Source organism: Cynara cardunculus, unplaced genomic scaffold (genome assembly GCF_001531365.2).
Source record: "Cynara cardunculus var. scolymus isolate 2C unplaced genomic scaffold, CcrdV1 Un_Scaffold_3370, whole genome shotgun sequence".
Taxonomy (NCBI): Eukaryota; Viridiplantae; Streptophyta; class Magnoliopsida; order Asterales; family Asteraceae; genus Cynara; species Cynara cardunculus.
The window spans coordinates 15,145-35,396 of NW_020201448.1; positions in this window are offsets into that span (position 1 = coordinate 15,145).

Here is a 20,252-nt window from a genome sequence, read left to right on the forward strand (position 1 = left end):
TAGGCGGCTCCTCTAGCCGACCTCCCCTCTTTAATTTTTAAATAAAATACCTCATACACACATACAAATCATATATATATTATACACACGTATATATATATATATATATATAAATATATATATATATATATATATATAAATATATATATATATATAAATATATAAACCTAAAATAATAGCCAGAATATTACAATATAAATTATGCTGCGGTCATTTTTGATGACTCTGCTAAGATCTTTTGAGAAAAATACTAAAAGGAAGGAAACCTCCAGGTGTGTAGGCTTGGATCCAGGATTCTGGATCACAAGCTGAGGGATGAAGACGTTGCACTCTCTTCAATAGTGCCCTTCACTCCCTCCTCTCCTCAGGTGGTGACAAGGGAAACCCCCCCCCCCGTGTAGCCCAGCCACCAAAACCTCCTTCACAACCAACTCTTTGTTCTCCTCAGAGAGCTAAGAAGGCCAAACAGGGTATAACTACATCTCTGGCTGAGACCTCTCGACAGGTTTCAGCTATTGAAACTAGCCTTAACCCCGAGGCACTTTTAGCTAACCCTCCTAGCATTTCAGTGATCTCTCCAATCACTCTCGTATCAGTGGCACCTACCCCAACCGCCTCAGTGACCCAAATCACTGAAGGTTTGAATATCAAGGCTACCACCACTGAACACCCATGCCTCTTCTCAACCGTTTTCTCTTCTCCTCCTTCTTTGGTCTCTACACATGGTGATGACTCATCAACGAATGTTCTTCCTGATGCTGAAACAAACACCACTGGACCTGGGGTTGCTCCTCTCGAGGCTCCTCAACAAGTAGATGTTCATTCTCTCAAGGACATCTTTGAGCACGCCAACGACAATCCTTTGGATGTCACTGATGGCCCCTCAGGTATTCCATCCTTCTATCCTTTCATTTCTTCTAATTCTGAGCGTGTATGTGCTTATTCTCCTTCTCTTATAGGTCTTTTGGAGGATGACACCATTGACGAAGAATATGACGAGGATTATGACATGGCGTCAAATGTCAAGCTTCTTCTCACAACCGTCGATACCGTCTTCTGCAAGATGACCGAAGTTCATTGAGAGATGCCTCGCAAGGCCGATCTTGATACGGACCTCTCAGCTGTCAAAGCTGATGTTCAAGAAGTAAGGAGTCAGCTCTTGACTCTACAAGAGGCTGCTCGAGCCAACGCTGAAGCCATCAATGTTCTATCTAGCAAGGCTGATGACGCTCGGGCACAGTCTCTTCAGCAGGCAGAGCTTCTTCAGCAGATCCTGGATGCTGTCCGTCAACCAGCTCCAGTGATCCTGCCGTCCTTCTCTATTGATGATCGCGCTCAGATCTATGAGACGCATGAAGCACCAACAACTCTAGCCAGTGCTCTATCACGGCTAGAGGAAATGATGGTTCTCCAGCATCAGCACATGAACGAACTCTCTGAATTATACTCCCAAGTCTTAGCTAGAGAGGGGGAGATGTGGTCCAACGCTACTGGACCATCTGCTGCTCTAGCAATCCTTGTAGTTGAAGCTAAAGCTGAAGTTGCCCAAGCTATACCAACCTTCGATGAAGCTGCTATAGCTGAGGAAGTTGATGCCATCCCTAGGGATGATGATCTTCCCATTACCTCTGCACCTGTTGTTGGTGATGGTGATGATGATGATGAAGACGAAGATGATAATGATGAAGATGACAAACCTGATCTTCCAGACCCCGACAGTGGCTTATATGGTGATGATGAAAACAATGATAAAGATGACTTCACCATCCAGTATCAAAAACCAACAACCGCCACCAAGGGAGTCGCCCTCAAGAATTATGCATCCCAGGGGGAGCAAAGGGAAGAAGAGTCCGCTCAATGAACTTGGACCTTAAGTCAAAAGGCAAAGGCGTTGCTAAAGTAGGGAGCCTGAAGGTATTGTTTAACATTACTCAACCCTTATTTGAAGACTCTACCTCTCAGGTAGTAGTCACTTCTCTTTATCAGCTTTAGATTCCATCGACTTCCTACGGTCGACTAGAGTGGGTCCCTGAAAACCCTATCTCCAGTGCTCCTACTGACCAGTAGATGGCTCAGCTAAAGGAGTCCCTTGACCAGACTAGAGTAAAAATTTCTCTTCGTACCTTTTGTGGTGGTGAGTTTGACTTCCTTTTAGAAGGTGAAAGACTTGAGGCGTTAAGGGCTAAAGAAGAGCTAGAGCTTCAAAAGAAGCAGACTGAAGATAGCCTAAAGCTGGCCAAGTCACTAGCTGAAAAGATTCTCCCAAAGAGAAAGTTCAAAAAGAAGGTGAACATTGTCCACGCCCAAGCTAAACTTCTTTCTCTTGTAGAAGCTGAGCACGAGAAAAACCTGAAGCTGGCTGAGCGAGACAAGCGCTGGAGCGAAGCAAAGCTGAAGAAGAGAATTAGTCCTCACTCAATCAAGAGCATCAGCATCAGTGGACGATTGAAAGAAGTTGGAACTCTTGTCTCAATGCTCATCACCAGGGACAATCTCTACGCCATCACCGTGTACTTTTCCTACCTTAGCCGCTATGGATATAACGAATGGCTAGAGATCAGGCAAGCCATTTAGCAATCCAAGTCAAGACATAAGTTGATTATTGAAGACATCATCAACGATCTCATAAAAAGGATGTCCAGGTATGTTGCAGTCCTTGACAGGCCCTCTCTGAAGAAAGGTGGAAGGAAGAAAAAAAACTCTCCAGTCCTAATGATGGACCATCCCTAAGGAACGAACATGAAACAAAGTTCTCCTTAGATAAAGGTGTTGATCCTCTCTCAGTGATTTGATGATAATCCCTTTTCACTTATACGTTGTATTTATGTTTATGTCTCTTCAGTTCCAGCGATCATCACTGAGCCTGTTCAGTGATCGCTAAAGAACTTGTATTGTAATTCAATCAGAGACAACGATACTTCAAGAAGACAACACTCACATCAAAGAACCTTCAGCTAATGTCGAAGACTGAAACTGAAGAGTAGGGACTAGCGAGTACGTGATCTGAAGCGGTACTCAGTGATTAATAGCCCGTCTACATATGTGTGAAGACTGCTCAAGCCTCAGCGAATGCTGAAGAGACCTCCAGGTTATTCCGGCATTCAGCGATCAAAGGAAGCTTGCTTAGCACTATTGTTGTTGTCTTGTCCTTATGCACACAAATGACAAACCCATACCCTTCTAAACGTTGGTACGATACAGAGCTGACTAGTTGACTCTATTTCCCACCAACTTTAGGTAACACATACACAAATGTCACCCTTATATCCAAAGGTACACCTTTCCTTGATATGCCACCCTTATCCCAAAGTACACCTCTCATTGATATGCCACCCTTATCCCAAAGTACACTTCTCCTTGATATGCCACCCTTATTTCCTGATGGAACATTATCTATAAATTTAATGAATAACAGTTTGAAAATAATCTTTATATCAAAACCTGAAAATATCAGAAGCATTAGTTCTTTAATCCATTTCCAGTATTCAAAATCTTATATTTTCAACATGTTGATCTCAGATCTCTTAATAACACTAATAACTAAGTTTACTTGATCTATTTTTGTATCACTCATGATATATATCATAACTCGTACATCCATTTCAAATGCATGTCCCATTTTTGCACAACAGGGTTATGAAAATCCACGAGAAGCGACTAGACTTATTGTATGCACCAATTGCCATTTAGCTAATAAAAAGTGGATATTGAGGTTCCACAAACGGTACTTCCTTATACCGTATTTGAAGTAGTTGTTCGAATTCCTTATGATATGCAACTGAAACAAGTTCTTAATAACCTAATTATAGTGTTTAGATGAATAAAATGATGAACACTCAAGAACAATTTATGAACATTCAAAGAATAAACTTGAGTGTCAAAGGTTTCACTTTATTTCAATGATGTGGAAAACATAAAAGAGACTTAGATTACAATAGGCCTAACCACCTATTTATACTAGTAATCTAGCTAAAAAGATAACTATCTAGTGAGACTATTTAGCTAATCTTCTAAGAACAAATAAAGGTTATCTAAACATGGATAAACATAAAAACAAGATAAACTTTGTAGAATATTGCTGTTGATTAGTCATCTCCAGCTGTCTTCCATGGATCATGAATTCAACCTTATCTTCATGTCTTCATCGCAGGCCTCTGGTTGAACTAGTGAGGAAAACTCCAAGTGTTAGTACCCAGAGGGGTTATGAAGATGCACTTTCCATCGCATCTCTGGTCAGTTCATCGACCCTGTGGTTGTTCTTCAGACTTTGCCATTTTGCCTTGAAGTCTTCCATCGGCCTTCTGGTTCTTCATCACTTGTTTGTCTTCATTAGTTCTATGCATAAGACTTATGGGGTCTAACAATCTCCCCCCCTAAGTAATGGAAGAACAAACATTAACTATTCTAGGAACATTTAAAGTATAAACGAAGAAGAGAGGCTATTCTAAAGAAAAGTATCTTTTGCCAAATTTTCATTCGAACAAAATGATGAATTCTTACAATGATGAAAATGAAAGATATTGCAATACAAAAGATAAGTAAAACTACATTCATGGTCTCCCTTGTGATATTTCCCAAAAGCGCATTAATAATCCTCTGTATTGGATGACTGTTGAGATGTCATGAATTAGTCTATGTCCCTCTCCCATCGGCACATGAGATCTGCCTAGTATGTCGCTGATAGCCTTCCAAAACCATTCAAGTGTTGTTGTTGAGTACTTGAAGGCCTCAGTTAGCCTAAAGAATTTCTTCATCCCAAACTCATTTTTATATACCAGACCTAGTTCTAGTTGAGTAAGTACAGAGGCAGACCTCTTCTCCTGCAAGCCGAGAAAGTCTTCATTGGGTGTAGTGAAGGAAAGTCTATCGATGCCAAGCCGAAGAGCAATTTCAAAGTCACTCTTGGCTCTATGCTTCACCAAGGTCTCCATGGTCCATACGATCGCTATGTTTGCCATCCCAAATCATATGCCCTAATCCTATCATTGAGTCGTGTATGCATAAAGCTTGATCAAGTCATAAGGATTAAGATTGATCAAGTCATTGTCATTGAAGACGCTGACTTGACCATGGGCTCACTACACTGTGTACTCGATATACTTGATGGTTCTGTTGGCGAAGGTCCTCATCTTGATGTCCATGACCAACCTTATTCCATCTTTTGAAAAGACAGCCTGTGGTGGTTGAGTAGTCTGTCTAACAAACCTGTGGTGTAGGAGGTTTATGGATTCTGGTGAAAGCATGGGAGGATTGAGGGCTAAACCTTCATCGCGATCATGATATAAATATTGATGGATCTTTTCCATCATGACTGGCTCCCTTGGCGGCACCTCTGGACGTCTCCTTAGCGACTCCATGTTGGCAATGATTTCATCGACAACCCTTTGAGGTGGGTGCCTTGATGAAGAGGGAATATCCGCTTGCACCTGGGTTGGTTGGGTTGTGGGTTGTGTTTAGGTTAAGGGTTGAGAGTGGGATGGTGATGGTGATGGAATGGTTTGGGTTGGCTCGGATTGGGGTAGCTCTGGTTCATTGGGTTCAGGTGGGGTGGTTTCTGGTTCATGGGTTTCTGTTTGGGTGGTTTTTGGTTCATGGGGTTGTGTTTTGGGTTGGAGGCTATTGTGGTGAGGAAAGTTGGATGTTTGTGGGTTCTGGTTTTGTGGTGAAGGGTTCTGTGGTGCGAGGTGTTGGTGAAGGGGTTAAGGGTAGGTTCGGAGTTGGTGATGGGGTGAAGGGTAGGTTTGTTTCTGTTGTGGGGTGGATGGTTCTTCATCGATTGATGAGCTTAGCTCGATGGGTTCCTGGGAGGTGGCGAAGGGAACATGTACATTGTGTACATCTTCAGAGGGTTGAGCCTCTGGTTCCCTCGCTTGGGTTCCTTGGTTTGATGGAGGTGGTTGGTTTTGTGTTTGTGGTGAGGGTGGTGGTGCAATGGATTCCATTGGTTGAGCAGCCGTGACCTGGTTCTCCCCCTCATGTGGACCAAGACCATGATAATCGGGGTCTGGATCCTCATGCCTCGGCCTTTTCTGCGGGCGGCTGGTGGAGCACGATGCTCTGCTCTTTTTCTTCTTTTTCTCCTTCCTGAAGGATGCAAGATATGCCTTCAGGACTTGTTGTCGTCGACTCTCCTCCATCGAGTAAAGGAGAGAATTGGTGTGTGCCTGTTGATCGGCAAGGCTCTAGGAGAGAGCCTTGGTAGGTTGTGTAGCACGATGGATAAATTTTGCATTTATCTCATTGAAGAATGAGATATGTACCTTTGACAGGGCCCTTAGATCGGCCCTGGTGGCGAACTCCATGGTGGATGATGAGGCAGGTAGGGGCACAGAGGTGGAGGTGGAAGTGGATGCGGATGGTGGGATGGGTAGATCGGCTATGAGTTTCCTCACCTCTACAGTGAAGGAAGTGAAGTCTTCATCAAAAGATGGAACTGCAGAGGGGGTGGAGGAGGAGGTGGTTGGGGTATGTGGGCTATTATAGTAGCTGGGAGAGAGGTTAGGGTGTTTTTGACATTGGCCATTTGGGTGGAGAGGGAGGTTAAGGTTTCATCAATTGATGATGTTGTGGGTGGGTTAGGTTGAGGGATTTGGGAGATTATGGTGGCTGGGAGGGTGTCGAGGGTTTGGGAGATGGTGTTTATCTGGGTGGTGATGGAGGCTAGTGTCTCATCAGTCGCAGTTGCCTGGGCCGTGAGGGTGGTGATGGAGGCTAGTGTCTTATCAGTCGCAGATGCCTGGGCCGTGAGGGTGGCGATGGAATTCATCATGAGTTGGTTTTGTTGGGTGGCAAAGGTGGATGAGGTGTTATGGTATTGGGTGATGGTGTGTTGTTACATTTGGAGGCGGGTGGTGTTGTCTCTGGTTTGGGTTTCGAGGGATGCAAGGGATTGTCGAATGGGGGTTAGATCGATGGAGGGTGGGTTGTCGATAATCCCTTGGATGATGAGTTTTAGGTGTTCCAAGGACCGCTGAATCGAGTCTATAAAGGCTTGGAACTCAGCCTTTGTGACTAGATCAGCTACAGGGGTAACCCCTGCAGCAAAGGATGCTGCAGGTTGAGCCTCAGCTCCAGAGGCACCCTCAATGCCTTGTGAGAATGTGGGCATTGAAGGTCTTCCATCAAGTCCTTGATAGCCCTCTAGTGAGGGGCTATCTCTTGATGTTGCAACATCTTCTTTTTCTTCTTTGGCTTCAGAGGCCGAAGAAGAAAAGTAAGTGTGTTTCCCTTTCGCTAGATCAAGTATCGAAGGGGGGTTATGCACGAAGAGGAGATCACTCTAAATGATCTTGAGGCATTTCAATATCAGAAGCAACACATGCTTCTGAGTGTGTGATGGGTGGTGATGAGCCATGAAGCGAAGTGGCTCTTATTTGTTTATCGCCTCTCTGTTGGGAGAGGGGCGAACAGAGGGGCGATGGATGGTGAGGTTCCTCGGCTACATCATCTCCAGAGGCCCGAAAAGTGGCCTCTGGATGGCTCGCTAGGATGGGGATTGGACTGGGTTGTCCTTGTTCAATACCCCTTTGGCCGTGATCGCCAAGGGTAGTGGTGATGGTTGCCCTTTGGGGAGATGGGATGGGAATTGTATGTGAAGGGCTGGGGGATGCACGAGGAATGTCATCATCATCTTCTTCATCATCCGATGAAGACGACTCCTGTGCTCCCTCGTTGTTGGCAGGGGACGGGTCTAAGTGCTCTGTGGTAGCTGCCCTCGGTTCATGGGACAGCAGAGAGCGTTAATACTTCTGCCTTATCTCAGACGTCTCTGGTATGACGCTGAGCATGGCTCGTGAAACTGTTCTCTCCATAGTATAGCCTTCCTTGGAGATCGTTGGTCAATGGCCGTTCATTAGGAACTGTGGGGTGTACGGTTCATCGGCCGATAGATCGTGTCTCCTCATGGCGTCCTTTATGAAGAGAGCGATGAATCGAGGGAAGAGAACATAAGTCAAGGGTTTCCTGCAGCCTTGAGTTTACATTTCTTGACTACCGCTGCATGGATGTCATTGTAGATGAGGAAAGCATAGTCCAGCGGTAGGTTGAAAAAGAGGTCGTACATTATCATCATGATGTTGATGTTACCCTGATCCATCGACCCTAGTTTGCAGGTGAGAGCTCTGTTCAATATGGAAAAGAACATATTCCACATTGGGGGCAAGAACTGCCTCTTGAAGTTGGAGGCGTTGCGTAGGTCACGATTGTAACCTAGCATTTTGATGAAGTGGAGGATGTTGAAACTTGTGGGTGGTTCAGCGTATTGGTTAATGCCGAGTTCTTGGCGAGTGGGAATGCAAAGAACCTTGGAGACCTTTGCTCGGGAGATTTTTATTGAGCACACCATGTCATTTGGAGCATCTATGTCTCCCATGATTCCACGGTTCTCGGGGATGAATTCACAAGTTTGCCAATACTATTGGACGTACTTGAGAGGTACGCCATTGTCGGTTAAGGTCAACGCGGGTTGGAGGATGCAGTTTTGAAAAAATTCAATCATAATTACAAACCTGTCTTCAAACAAGTTGGTTCAAAGGTCAATAGCGTGATTGTTTGGCTTGATTGGGAGGTACACCAGTGCACGACTGTCTGCACCGGTTGATTGCACATGGCTGTCGTTGTTGTTCGATTCGTGGGAGGCGGAAGAAGCCATTGCTGTTGAAGTTGCAAGTTTTTCTTTTGCAGGTCGTCTTAAGTGTTTGCAGGTTTAGAAAGCATAAAGAAGGAATGGCTGGAAAGAAGAGTATATATAGGTGGAGAATGGGGAACGACTTTGAAAAAAATAATATATTAAAATGTTAATCATTATGGTGGGAGACATTTGGAAAAAAGGTGATTTGGTGGAGATCGTATGCCGTCTTGACAGTACCATACCATTAATGTTGGAGGACATGTGTCAATATGGGAGGGTGGATGGGTAATGTGAAGGGGTTTATGGGGAACAGGCAGTAGAAATGTCAGGCATGTGTAAGATGACGTTTGGATTATTTGGAATAATTAAATAATTATTCCAAATAATATCTCTTGAATATCAATCCAAAAAAAATTTATATTTAAAAATTCCACCTAACTGCAAGATAAATACTAATTACGAAGTTTTGGTCTTCTAAAAACACATGTTGTATAGTTTTTAGTCACAAAAGCTGCAATTTTGTATAATCTTTAAAAGGTTTTCAATTAAGATGGATTTTTGGATTAAAATGATTTTGTCATGGAACCAGAGGCGCTCTGGTTGGTCATGACTCTTTGGATGGGGAACCAGAGGTCTCTAGTTGAGAGTGATGAACAAGTTCATCGATGGAATGTTGGGTTGTATGAATAATGAGCCTTGGATAGACAAACTAGAGGCTCTAGTTAAGCATGACAACCCATTATGTAGGACCAGAGGGGCTCTGGTTGAATACACATGTTTTATCCATCATTTATATAGCATTTTTGGTGTCCAAGGCTCTGGATAGTAGAACCAGAGGCTCTGGGATGGAAAAAGCATACTTATGCAATGAAAATTCTATATGATGAATGAAAAGCTCCCCCTCAAATGATGCATGGGGATGAGTTTTGAGTTTAAAACTCCCCCTACAAACAATAAAGAGGTTGATTTTGATGTCCAGAGGCTCTGGTCTTTACAACCGGAGGCTCTGGTTGTGAATGATGATGAAAACTTATATGATATGTGACTAAGTATGTGAATGGATATGAAAATGAACGGGTCTTTGAGACCTGAGGGCTCTGGTTCCAAAGACAACAAATCCAGAGGCTCTGGTTGCGAAGGTGATGCAAAGAAATATGAAATTTTGGTTAAGTGCATGCAAGTATGTGTGAAATGGATGGGCCTTTGAGACTAGAGGGCTCTGCTTTCAAAGACTATGAATCCAGAGGCTCTGGTCCTTAGAACCAGAGGCTCTGGTCTTTAGAACCAGAGGCTCTGGTTGAGAAAAGAGTACTTAGTGAAAAAGTTTACAAAGTATAGACTTTGGACCAGAGGTCTCTGGTTCGAAAGGGTGATGGAAAATGACTTGGTTACATGCATGAATGACTAAGGAAGTCCAAGTTTGAGACCAAAGAGGCTCTGGTCTCAAAGAATTGGCATCCAGAGGCTCTGGTCTATACAACCAGAGGCTCTGGCTGGTAAGGAAGTACTTGGTGAACAAATACCAAGTATATGCTTTGGACCAGGGTCTCTGGTTCCAAACATGATGAAAACTTTTTAGCCAAAATTTAATCAAGTGTTTCTAAATGGCTAGAGGCTCTGGTCTCTACAACCAGAGGCTCTGGTCTTTACAACTAGAGGCTCTGGTTTAGAGTACTTGGTGCTTATGGCCATAATTATTTTTATCACTTACAGGCATAACCATAAGATATTGAGGATCTCTGGTTTCAAACTAATGATTGCCTCTAAGTGGTGAGATTCAGCATACCCATCTTGCTGACTAGGAATAAAAATCTTTTTTCATGAAGAGCTTCTGTGAAAATGTCAGCAAGTTGAATCTCAGTGGGAACAAAGTACATTTCTATATTACCTTTTTCAACATTGTCTTTCAAAAAGTGGTACCTTACATCGATGTGCTTCGTCTTGGAATGGTGCATAGGATTTCCAGAGATAGCTATTGCACTTTTAGAGTCATAGAGGATTGGTATTTTTTTAATATTAAAAGCCATAGTCCTTAAGCTGAGTCTTCATCCAGAGAACTTGAGAATAACAACTAGCAGCAGCAACATATTCTGCTTCTGCTGTAGAGGTTGAGACACAATTCTGTTTTCTGGATGTCCAACTTACCAGCTTGTCCCCCAAGAGTTGACAGCTTCCAGACATACTCTTTCTATCAAGCTTCCAACCTGTATGATCTGCATTTATATAGGCTATTAGATCAATTCCAGAGTTCTTAGGATACCAGAGACCCAATGAAGGGGTTCCCTTAAGGTATCTAAAGATCCTCATGACCGCAGAGAGATGAGATTCTTTAGGATTGGATGAATACCTAGCATAAAGACATGTAACAAACATAATATCTGGTCTACTAGCAGTCAGTTGCAGGAGTGATCCAATCATGCCTCTGTAGGTTGTTACATCCACAGATTTGCCTGATGGATCAACAAATAACATAGCTCCTGTAGCCATAGGTGTTCTCATCGATGATGAATTTGAGAGAGAGTATTTTTTCAGAAGGTTAGTCACATACTTGGACTGAATGATGAAAATCCCTTCTGAAGTTTGTTTTATTTGAAGACCAAGAAAGAAACTAAATTCTCCCATCATACTCATCTCAAATTTTCTTTTCATCAACTCTGAGAATTTTTTGCAATGTTTTGCATTTGTAGAGCCAAATATGATGTCGTCCACATATATTTGTACAAGTAGTATGTCACCTTTATACTTCTTGAGAAAGAGGGTTGTATCGATTGTACTTTTTTCGAATCCATTGTTAATGAGAAAGGTCGATAGAGTTTCATACCAGGCCCTGGGTGCTTGCTTCAACCCATAGAGGGCTTTGTCCAGAAATTAGACATACTCTGGATGTTTTGGATCTTCAAACCCAGGGGCTGCTGCACGTATACTTCTTTTTGAAGTTTGCCGTTGAGGAAGGCAGACTTGACATCCATCTGATAGACCTTAAAGCCTTTTTGAGCTGCATAGGCTAGGAATATCCTGATGGCTTCAAGTCTTGCGACGGGAGCAAATGCTCATCGTAGTCAATCCCTTCTTCCTGGCAGTAGCCCTTGGCAACAAGCCTGACCTTGTTCCTTATGACTATGCCATCTTCATCCTTCTTTATTTCTGAAGACCCATTTGGTTCTTATGGCCGTCTTTCCTTTGGGTAGAGGCATGAGGGACCACACCCTGTTTCTCTCAAACTGGAGTAGTTCTTCTTGCATCGCGTCTATCCAGTTTGGGTCTTGTAGGGCTTCAAAAATTGTCTTTGGTTCTATCATGCTAATAAAGTTGGCGAAGAGGCATTCATTGGCTGTTGCTGATCTCGTCTTGACACCAGATGTTGGATCACCAATGATTTGGTGATGTGGGTGGTCTTTTGTCCAATTGGTGCTTGACTGGGGTTCTAGAGCAACAGGATGCAGTTCTTCATCAACCGATGGAACTGCTTGCTCCCCCTCAAAGAGATCATCTCCAGAGTGAGACTCTGGTTCTTGTTCTTAATCTGAAGACATAGAAGAAGTAGAAGGTGAAGTAACATGAGTTTCAGTAAGAGTTGTACCTTTAGCAGTGGAGACTTCATATTTTTCATCAGTTCTGGAAGTGGATTTAGCAGTAGGGGCATGTCCAGAGATTACTTATTCTTCAAAGATCTCTTCAAATAGTTGAGCTAACTCTGATTCATTGGGTTTGCCAAGTGATGAATCAGAGGCTCTCTGTTGAAGTCTGAGTCCTGAACTGTTGTGTCCAGAAGTCATCGGTGTTGAGTCATCAAAGGACTCATTGATGCTTTCTATAACTATCTTTGTCCTTTTGATGTAGACTCTGTAGGCCTTTGCGGTTTGAGAATATCTCAGAAAGATCCCTTCATCAGCTTTCTTGTCGAACTTGCCAAGATATTCCCTATCATTGAGTACAAAGCATTTGCACCCAAAGACATGAAAATACTTGACATTTGGTCTTCTTTGATTGATGAGTTCATAGGGTGTCTTCTGGTGCTGTTTGTTGATGATAGACCGATTCTGGGTGAAGCATGCAGTAGAAATAGCTTCAGCCCAGAAGGTGATGGGTAACTCCGATGAAGCAAGCATGGTCCTTGCTGCTTCCACGAGGGTTATGTTCCTTCGCTCCACCACTCTATTCTGTTGTAGAGTTCTGGCTGCTGAAAAGTTTTGTGAGATGCCTTCATTGATGAGATATTCATCGATTTTGGCATTTTTGAATTCAGTTCCATTGTCGCTTCTAACTTTAATGAGTTTTTGTTGTACAAGGACTTGGAGTCTTTTCATCACCCAAATGAGTAGGTCAGGAACATCTGATTTCTTCTTCACAAACTCAACCAAGTGTATCTGGAATATTCATCAACTAGTACCAATATGTACTTCTTTCTTGAGAGGCTTTGTGTAGATATGGACCCACAGAGATCAATGTGGATCATGTCCAAGGGCTTGGTGCAGGAGGTTTCTGGCTTTGTTCTGTGAGAGGCCCGTTTTAGCTTTATCATCTCGTAGGCTGAGCATAGATGATCTTTTTCAAAGTTGAGATCAGGAATCCCCTYGACCAGCTTCTGTTTGGCTAGTTTTCTTAGAACATCAAAATTCAGATGTGAGAATTTCTGGTGCCATAGCCAATTTTCATCGCTCTTATAAGAAACAAGGCAAAGGGTGTCTTGTCCCTCAGAGGATTGAAAATCCAGAAGATAGAGATTTCCTTCTCTTTTAGCCTTGATGATGGTTTGACCGGGCTTTGTTTCTGTGATACAGAAACCCTTGCGGAATCTGACTTCAAGACCCTTGTCGCAGAGTTGGCTTATGCTTAGTAAGTTGTGCTTCAAACCTTCAACATAAGCTACTTTGCTGATGGAGATGTTTCCTTTGATGAGAGTTCCGTATCCCTTGATGGTACCCTTGCTGTTGTCTCCAAAAGTGACAGAGCCTCCAGATTTCTCGATGAAGGAGGACGGCTGACTTTTGTCACCAGTCATGTGCCTGGAGCAACCTGAATCCATGTACCATGGTTGCATATGTTGGTCCCGCAAGACAAATTAAGGGGTTTTAGGTATCCATTTCTTAATGGGTCCACGTTTGTTAGTGGGAGAGACCTCTCTCTTTTCATCATCCTTAGCCTTTGCAGACTTGGGTTTGTTTGCATTTCCCTTGCCCTTAGACTTGGGCTTTTTCACGTTTTCATTGGATTTAACTTTATAGCGATAAACGTGTTGGGAGAATATGGAGCGATATGTCAACATGTGGTTCCTCAGGTTTTGTAGAAGAGCTAAACATTGACAATTATGATTCTTTGGATATGAATGTTTAAAGTTCTTTTTTTTGGCTAAAAATGAAGAAGTAAATGCAGGGGATGTAAATCCTATCCTAGCATCGGTTGTTTTACAAACTTCCTATCTAGTTCAGATTTTTTATTTTAGGAGGTCTTGGTTTTTACTTCTTTACTCCTGAGGAAGGACTGCTTTTCTTCAACTGAATGAGAGGAAGAGTGGTGGTTAGATTTCTCATAGGTAGGCCACTTCTGTTTTTGCTTACGAGTAAACTTATTAAACTTAGAAGATATACTAGGGCCTTGTGAGTTATCGTTGGCAGATTTGATATTTCTCAGCTTTCCATTTTCTTTATCTGAAGATTTCATTGATGGTGGAACATCAAATTTCATTGAGGGTTTGAAGTTTTGAGGCTTTTTATCCTCAATGATCTTTGGTGATTCACAGACTATCTCTTCTTCACATTCAGAATCAAGAAAGTCTTTCGCTGATTTCTCGAAATCAAAATTATCATGGATGTTTGTGGGAGGTGTGGGTTCAGAGGTTGATGCTTCAGAGTGATCTGTTGGGGGTTCCATCGTTTCTGACTTAGACGAACTTCCAATGTTACTTGAAAGGTTTATCGATTCATCAGCTGATGGTTCCTTACTAGGATTCTCCTTTTCATCAATAGTACTTGCTGATGAAGTGGGATTGACAACAAGAGACTCTGATTTAACCATAGGGTTTCCATTGGTCTCTGATTTGGAGGCGTCGTTCCTTTCATCAGAATTCTTACATGTACTGCTCTCGTACACCACGTTTTCAAAATCCTGTCTTAAAACAACAATTTTTCCATCGACTTTAACTCTTTTAAAATTTGCTTTTGGTTTCGAGAAAAAGTCGGGTTTTTGAATGCATCCATGTTGGAAAGTGGATTCAAGGGTGGATTTCTTTGATTCGATGAAGGAGTCCAAATCATTGAATCCAATTCCTTGAGTGTCCATTTGACCGTTTAACTTTTCATATACATTTTGGGCATCCCTGTATTTTTTCATCAGAAGTTCATTGGTTTGAAGCTTCTGGTGAAGAACCTCCCTTTCTTTTTGAAAGAAATATTTGAGAGCTACTGAGTTAAGTCTCTCTGCCTCGTATTCTTTTAAGGCCTTAGTCTTCTTTTCTAAGTCTTTGGTTAGTTGCTTGTTTATTTCCAGAAGTATTTGTTCGTCTAATTTTTTAAGAGTGGCGATGCGAGTCTTTTCTTTCATGATTTCGGCTTTTTCTTCGGTTAGAAGATCAGTCTCTCTCTTGTAGAAACTGACTTCTTTTTTCGCCTTAAGTCTTTCAGATTTTTCAAAATTTAATTTTTCTTTTAATTCCAAGAAGTCCTCTGAAAGTTTTATTACCCTTAACTCTAGCTCAGATGGAGCAGAGTTGGTTTAATCGATAGTATACTCACATACCTGATCATCAGTGTCAGAGGCGGATTCTGCATTGGACGTGGCCATCAGATAGATGAGTGCTTTATCTTCTTCATCGGATGAAGAATCAGACACCCAATTTTCTTTTTCAGCCATCAGGCTTCGCTCTCTTGGATTGTATTTATATTTATTCTTGTAATAATCAGCATCCTTTACCAATCGTTTTCTGCATTCTTTGGAAAAATGACCGATTTTCCCGCACATAAAGCAGCGAAGGTCATTTTTTCCTACCGTCTCTGTCTTCTTTCTTTTCCTTTCTTCTATCTTCTCTTTTGTCTTCTTTCTCTTCTCTTTCATCTCTTCTGTCTTCCCTCTGATAGAAGTTCGATGGCTTCCTTTCATAGGATGGCTGGTACTTTTCCCTTTTGAATTCTCTTCGTTCATATGGCTTTTTGATGAGCTTTTTTTGGAAATGTTTTGTGATCAAGGCTAGAGATTTAGCAAAGGCTTTGATATCATCATCTGATTCAGATGTCTCGTCCTCAGATTCTTAGTCTGCTACCAGTGCTTTCTTTCCTTTCTTCTTGTTGTCTCCGGTGGACGTCCTTGAAACATCCTTTTTTCAGCAGCAAGAGCAAGGGGTCCACCGATGGACACTTTCTTCTTCGTGATATCGTTCTCTTGTGCAGCAAGCGTTCCATATACATCATGAAGTGACCAGCCGTCTAAGTCATGATTTGCTTGAAGGGACATCGACAGCTGTGTCCATTCATTACCGAGACTTTTAAGGAATAAAACATTATTTTCTTCCATATCGTTTCTACGACATTGATTAATCAATGTGTTGAAACGATCGTTTGTCTTATGAATCGGTTCATCAGGAAGAACCTTGAAGTTGGTGTATTCGTTGAGACATTGGGCTCTACGATTCTTCTTTGTTTTTGCTACTCCTTCCAATTGGCTTGCCAGCTCATCCCATAGTTCCTTTACTGTGGAACATGCATCAAGGGATTGGAAGATTTCATTGGGAATGGCCATGATGATCAGTCTTTTGGCCTTCTTGTCAGTCTCCACGCACTCTATGTCGTCTTCATCCCAATTCATCTCATCCTTGGGCATGTAATAGGCAAAAATTTATGCTGTGGTATTTGTTCCTGGGACTCTTGGAATAAGAGTCTGTGGAACGTAGGAACCCTCCATGACAGATCACAGAAGATTTCTGTCCATCCCTTCCAGAAAGTTTACCATCCGTATCCTCCATTGTGGATACTCTTCTCTTTGAAGAGTTGGGGGTTTGGTGAGGGAATCAACACTATAAGCGGAATTCCAGTTGGCCATTTAAGATTTGAAAGAGAAAAATTTACGTTTTAGAGAAGATGTTTTATGGAAAACGTGAATTGAGAAATTTTTAATGATTGTTTGATTGGAAAAACAATGAATTGGCTCTGATACCAATTGTTGATCCCAGATCTCTCAATAACACTAATAACTAAGTTAAGAATAACCTAATTATAGTGTTTAGATGAATAAAATGATGAACACCCAAGAACAATTTATGAACATTCAAAGAATAAACTTGAGTGTCAAAGGTTTCATTTTATTTCAATGATATGGAAAACGTAAAAGAGACTTAGATTACAATAGGCCTCGCCACCTATTTATACTAGTAATTAAGAAGATAACTATCTAGTGAGACTATTTAGCTAATCTTCTAAGAACAGATAAAGCTTATCTAAACATGGATAAACATAAAAACAAGATAAACTTTGTATAATACAACTGTTGATTAGTCATCTCTAGCTGTCTTCCATGGGTTATGAGTTCAACCTTATCTTCATGTTTTCATCGCATGCCTCTGGTTGAACTAGTGAGGAAAACTCCAAGTGTTAGTACCCAGAGGGGTTATGCAGATGCACTTTCCATCGCATCTCTGGTCAGTTCATCGATCCTTTGGTTGTTCTTTAGACTTAGCCATTTTGCCTTGAAGTCTTCCATCGGCCTTCTAGTTCTTCATCACTTGTTTGTCTTCATTACTTCTACGCATAAGACTTATGGGGTCTAACACAACATAAATCAACTTGAATAAACAATTCATATTCAAGTAAACTTATCCGGCTATCATATGTAAACCTAATCGGACTTCATATCAGTCATCCTAAAGTCCGGACAGGCTTGGCCAGACTTCCCATCCGGACAACACTGTCCAAAAATACTTTAACTTATTTAAATCCAGTCAACACTTAAATAAGAGAATCAATTCGTATACTCTAATCCGGTTAAACTCTTGGCCGGACTTACTCTTCTCCGGTCAACACTATGGTCGGACAGGTCCCAATCTGGTCAACATTATGGACGAACTCTCTAGTCTCATAATCAAACCAACACTCTATCTGGTCAACATAGTGACCGGACACTTCCAATCTAGTCAACACAGTGAACGTAGATGTACTTAATCCAATCATCGATTATTTTTAAGAGCAAAAAAAAATTTAATATATCTAAACTATAATCATATGTAATGAATGTTTGAAAATACTCACTTTATGCAAACATCAGAGCAACAGAGAATCCAACTTCAGTTTCAAAATAATACAAGCAATCCGCACAATATACTTTCAGAATATCCTTTACTCAAAATTCTCAAAAGAGGCAAGAAACCTATTCATTTCACCCAACCCTCTTACTTATACCTTTTCCAATTATGAAAGGCGGCTGAAGGGTTTCCCTATTTTAATATATATATTCCCATGTATGCATACTATATATTATGCATACACACACCCACATATATTACACATGCATACATGCATATGTATGACTCATAATCATGCATATGCTTAAACTTATACATACGCTTCCATGCATGAAAATACACATACTTACATATTAATCTCATGTAAGCATGTATCCACATGATTAACTATAACAATTAATCATGTACCCACATAATCATATATCAAATAATCACATATGGATTACCTCGGGTGATAGCCAAGACTTGGTTATCACATTATCCACCTCTCAAAAGAAATCCATCCCGCAATTCATTCAATCAAATAACCAAGGATACCCAGTTCTTATTTCGGATTCCAACTCCCAAGTTGTCTCAGTACCCTTGTGATAATGCCACTGAATTTTTACAAAACTGATCTCTTTATTCCGCAGAACCTTGGTTTTCCAATTAGTTATTGCTTATGGTGTTTCTACAAAATTCAGCTTACTGTCTAGCCTGACTTCTGGTAGAGGCACTACCAGAGTCGGATCTGCCAAACACTTCTGCTGATTAGACACGTGAAAAGTGTTATGAATCAAATTAAGCTCTTCTGGTAACTCCAGCTGATACGCAACCATTCCGATTCGCTTGCAGATTCTGAATGGCCCGATGTATCTTGGACCGAGCTTACCTCTCTTACCGAATCTGACTACCCCTTTCCATGGCGAGACTTTTAGTATCACATAATCCCCCACAAGGAATTCAATCGGCTTATGACGTCTGTTAGCATAGCTCTTCTGACGGTCTTGAGTTATTCTAATCTTTTCTCTGATTTGCTTAATTTTCTCAGAAGTGACTTGAACAATTTTTTGGCCCTGTTAATTTTCTTTCACCCACTTCATTCCAGCACAACGGCGTTCTACACTTACTACCATACAGAACTTCATATGGTGTTGCCTGAATGCTGGAGTGGTAGCTATTGTTGTAGGCAAATTCAACTAGTGGCATATGATCTTACCAAGATCCCTCGAAATCTATAACACATGCTCTCAACATCGTGCTCAACTGAATCTGAGAACCCAAAGCTTTTTGAAAACATTCCTAGAATTTTGAGGTAAATCAACTATTCCTGTCTGAAATGATGGGCAAAGGAACCCCATGCCTGGTCACAATCTCTTTAATGTAAATCCTTGCCATTCTTTCTAACGGATAATTCTCTTTTATCGGAGGAAAGTGCGCAGATTTTGACAGACGATCTACAAGTACCCATATGATCCCACTTACATACAAGAATTTTAAAGATTGCAAATTCCCATGTGGCCTTTGGTGTTAAGCTTTCACTTGCAAACATGTTAAACATCGCTCCACATACCTTGCCATGTCTTTCTTCAATCAAGGCCACCAATAAAATGGTTTTAAAGCTTTATACATTTTATTAGTACTAGGATGAATAGAATACTGGGATTTATGACTTTCGTTTATAATAATTTCTTGGGTATTTCTGTAGCACGGTACACATATCCGACCTTGAAAACACAAAAGTTCTTTATCATTCATTTCCAAGGTAGAAATTAATTTACCTAATCATTCAGACTTGAAGTTATTTTCTTTGACAACTTCCCCATAACACTTTGCAATCTCACTGTGAAGATTTGGCAACAGATTCATTCTCATAACCACAGCCCTGATCGTACTACTCTTTTCTTTTCTGCTGAAAGCATCAGCTACCACATTAGCGTTTCCTGGATGGTAAAGGATTTCACCGTCATAATCAATTTGATTTGTAAAGATCTGACACTTAGTCCCCAACAAATAATGCCTCCAAATTTTCAGAGCAAAAACTACGGCTGCAAGCTCCATGTCATGTGTTGGATACTGTTTCTCATGATCTTTCAGTTGTCTGGATGCATGTGCAATTACTTTCCCCCTCAGCATCAGAACACAACCCAAACCTAACTTTGAAACATCACTGTAGACCATGAAATCTTCTGATCCTTCTTGCAAAGATATAACTGGAGCTCTACATAGACGATCTTTTAATAACTGAAAAGCCTTCTATTGATCTTCTTCCTATTGAAAAATATTTTTCCGAGTCAATTTTGTCAATGGTACTACAATCTTAGAGAAATCCTGAATGAATTTTCGGTAGTATCTTGCTAACCTCAGGAAACTATGGACTTTAGAAGGAGTTCTCGATGCATCCCATTTTTTTACTGC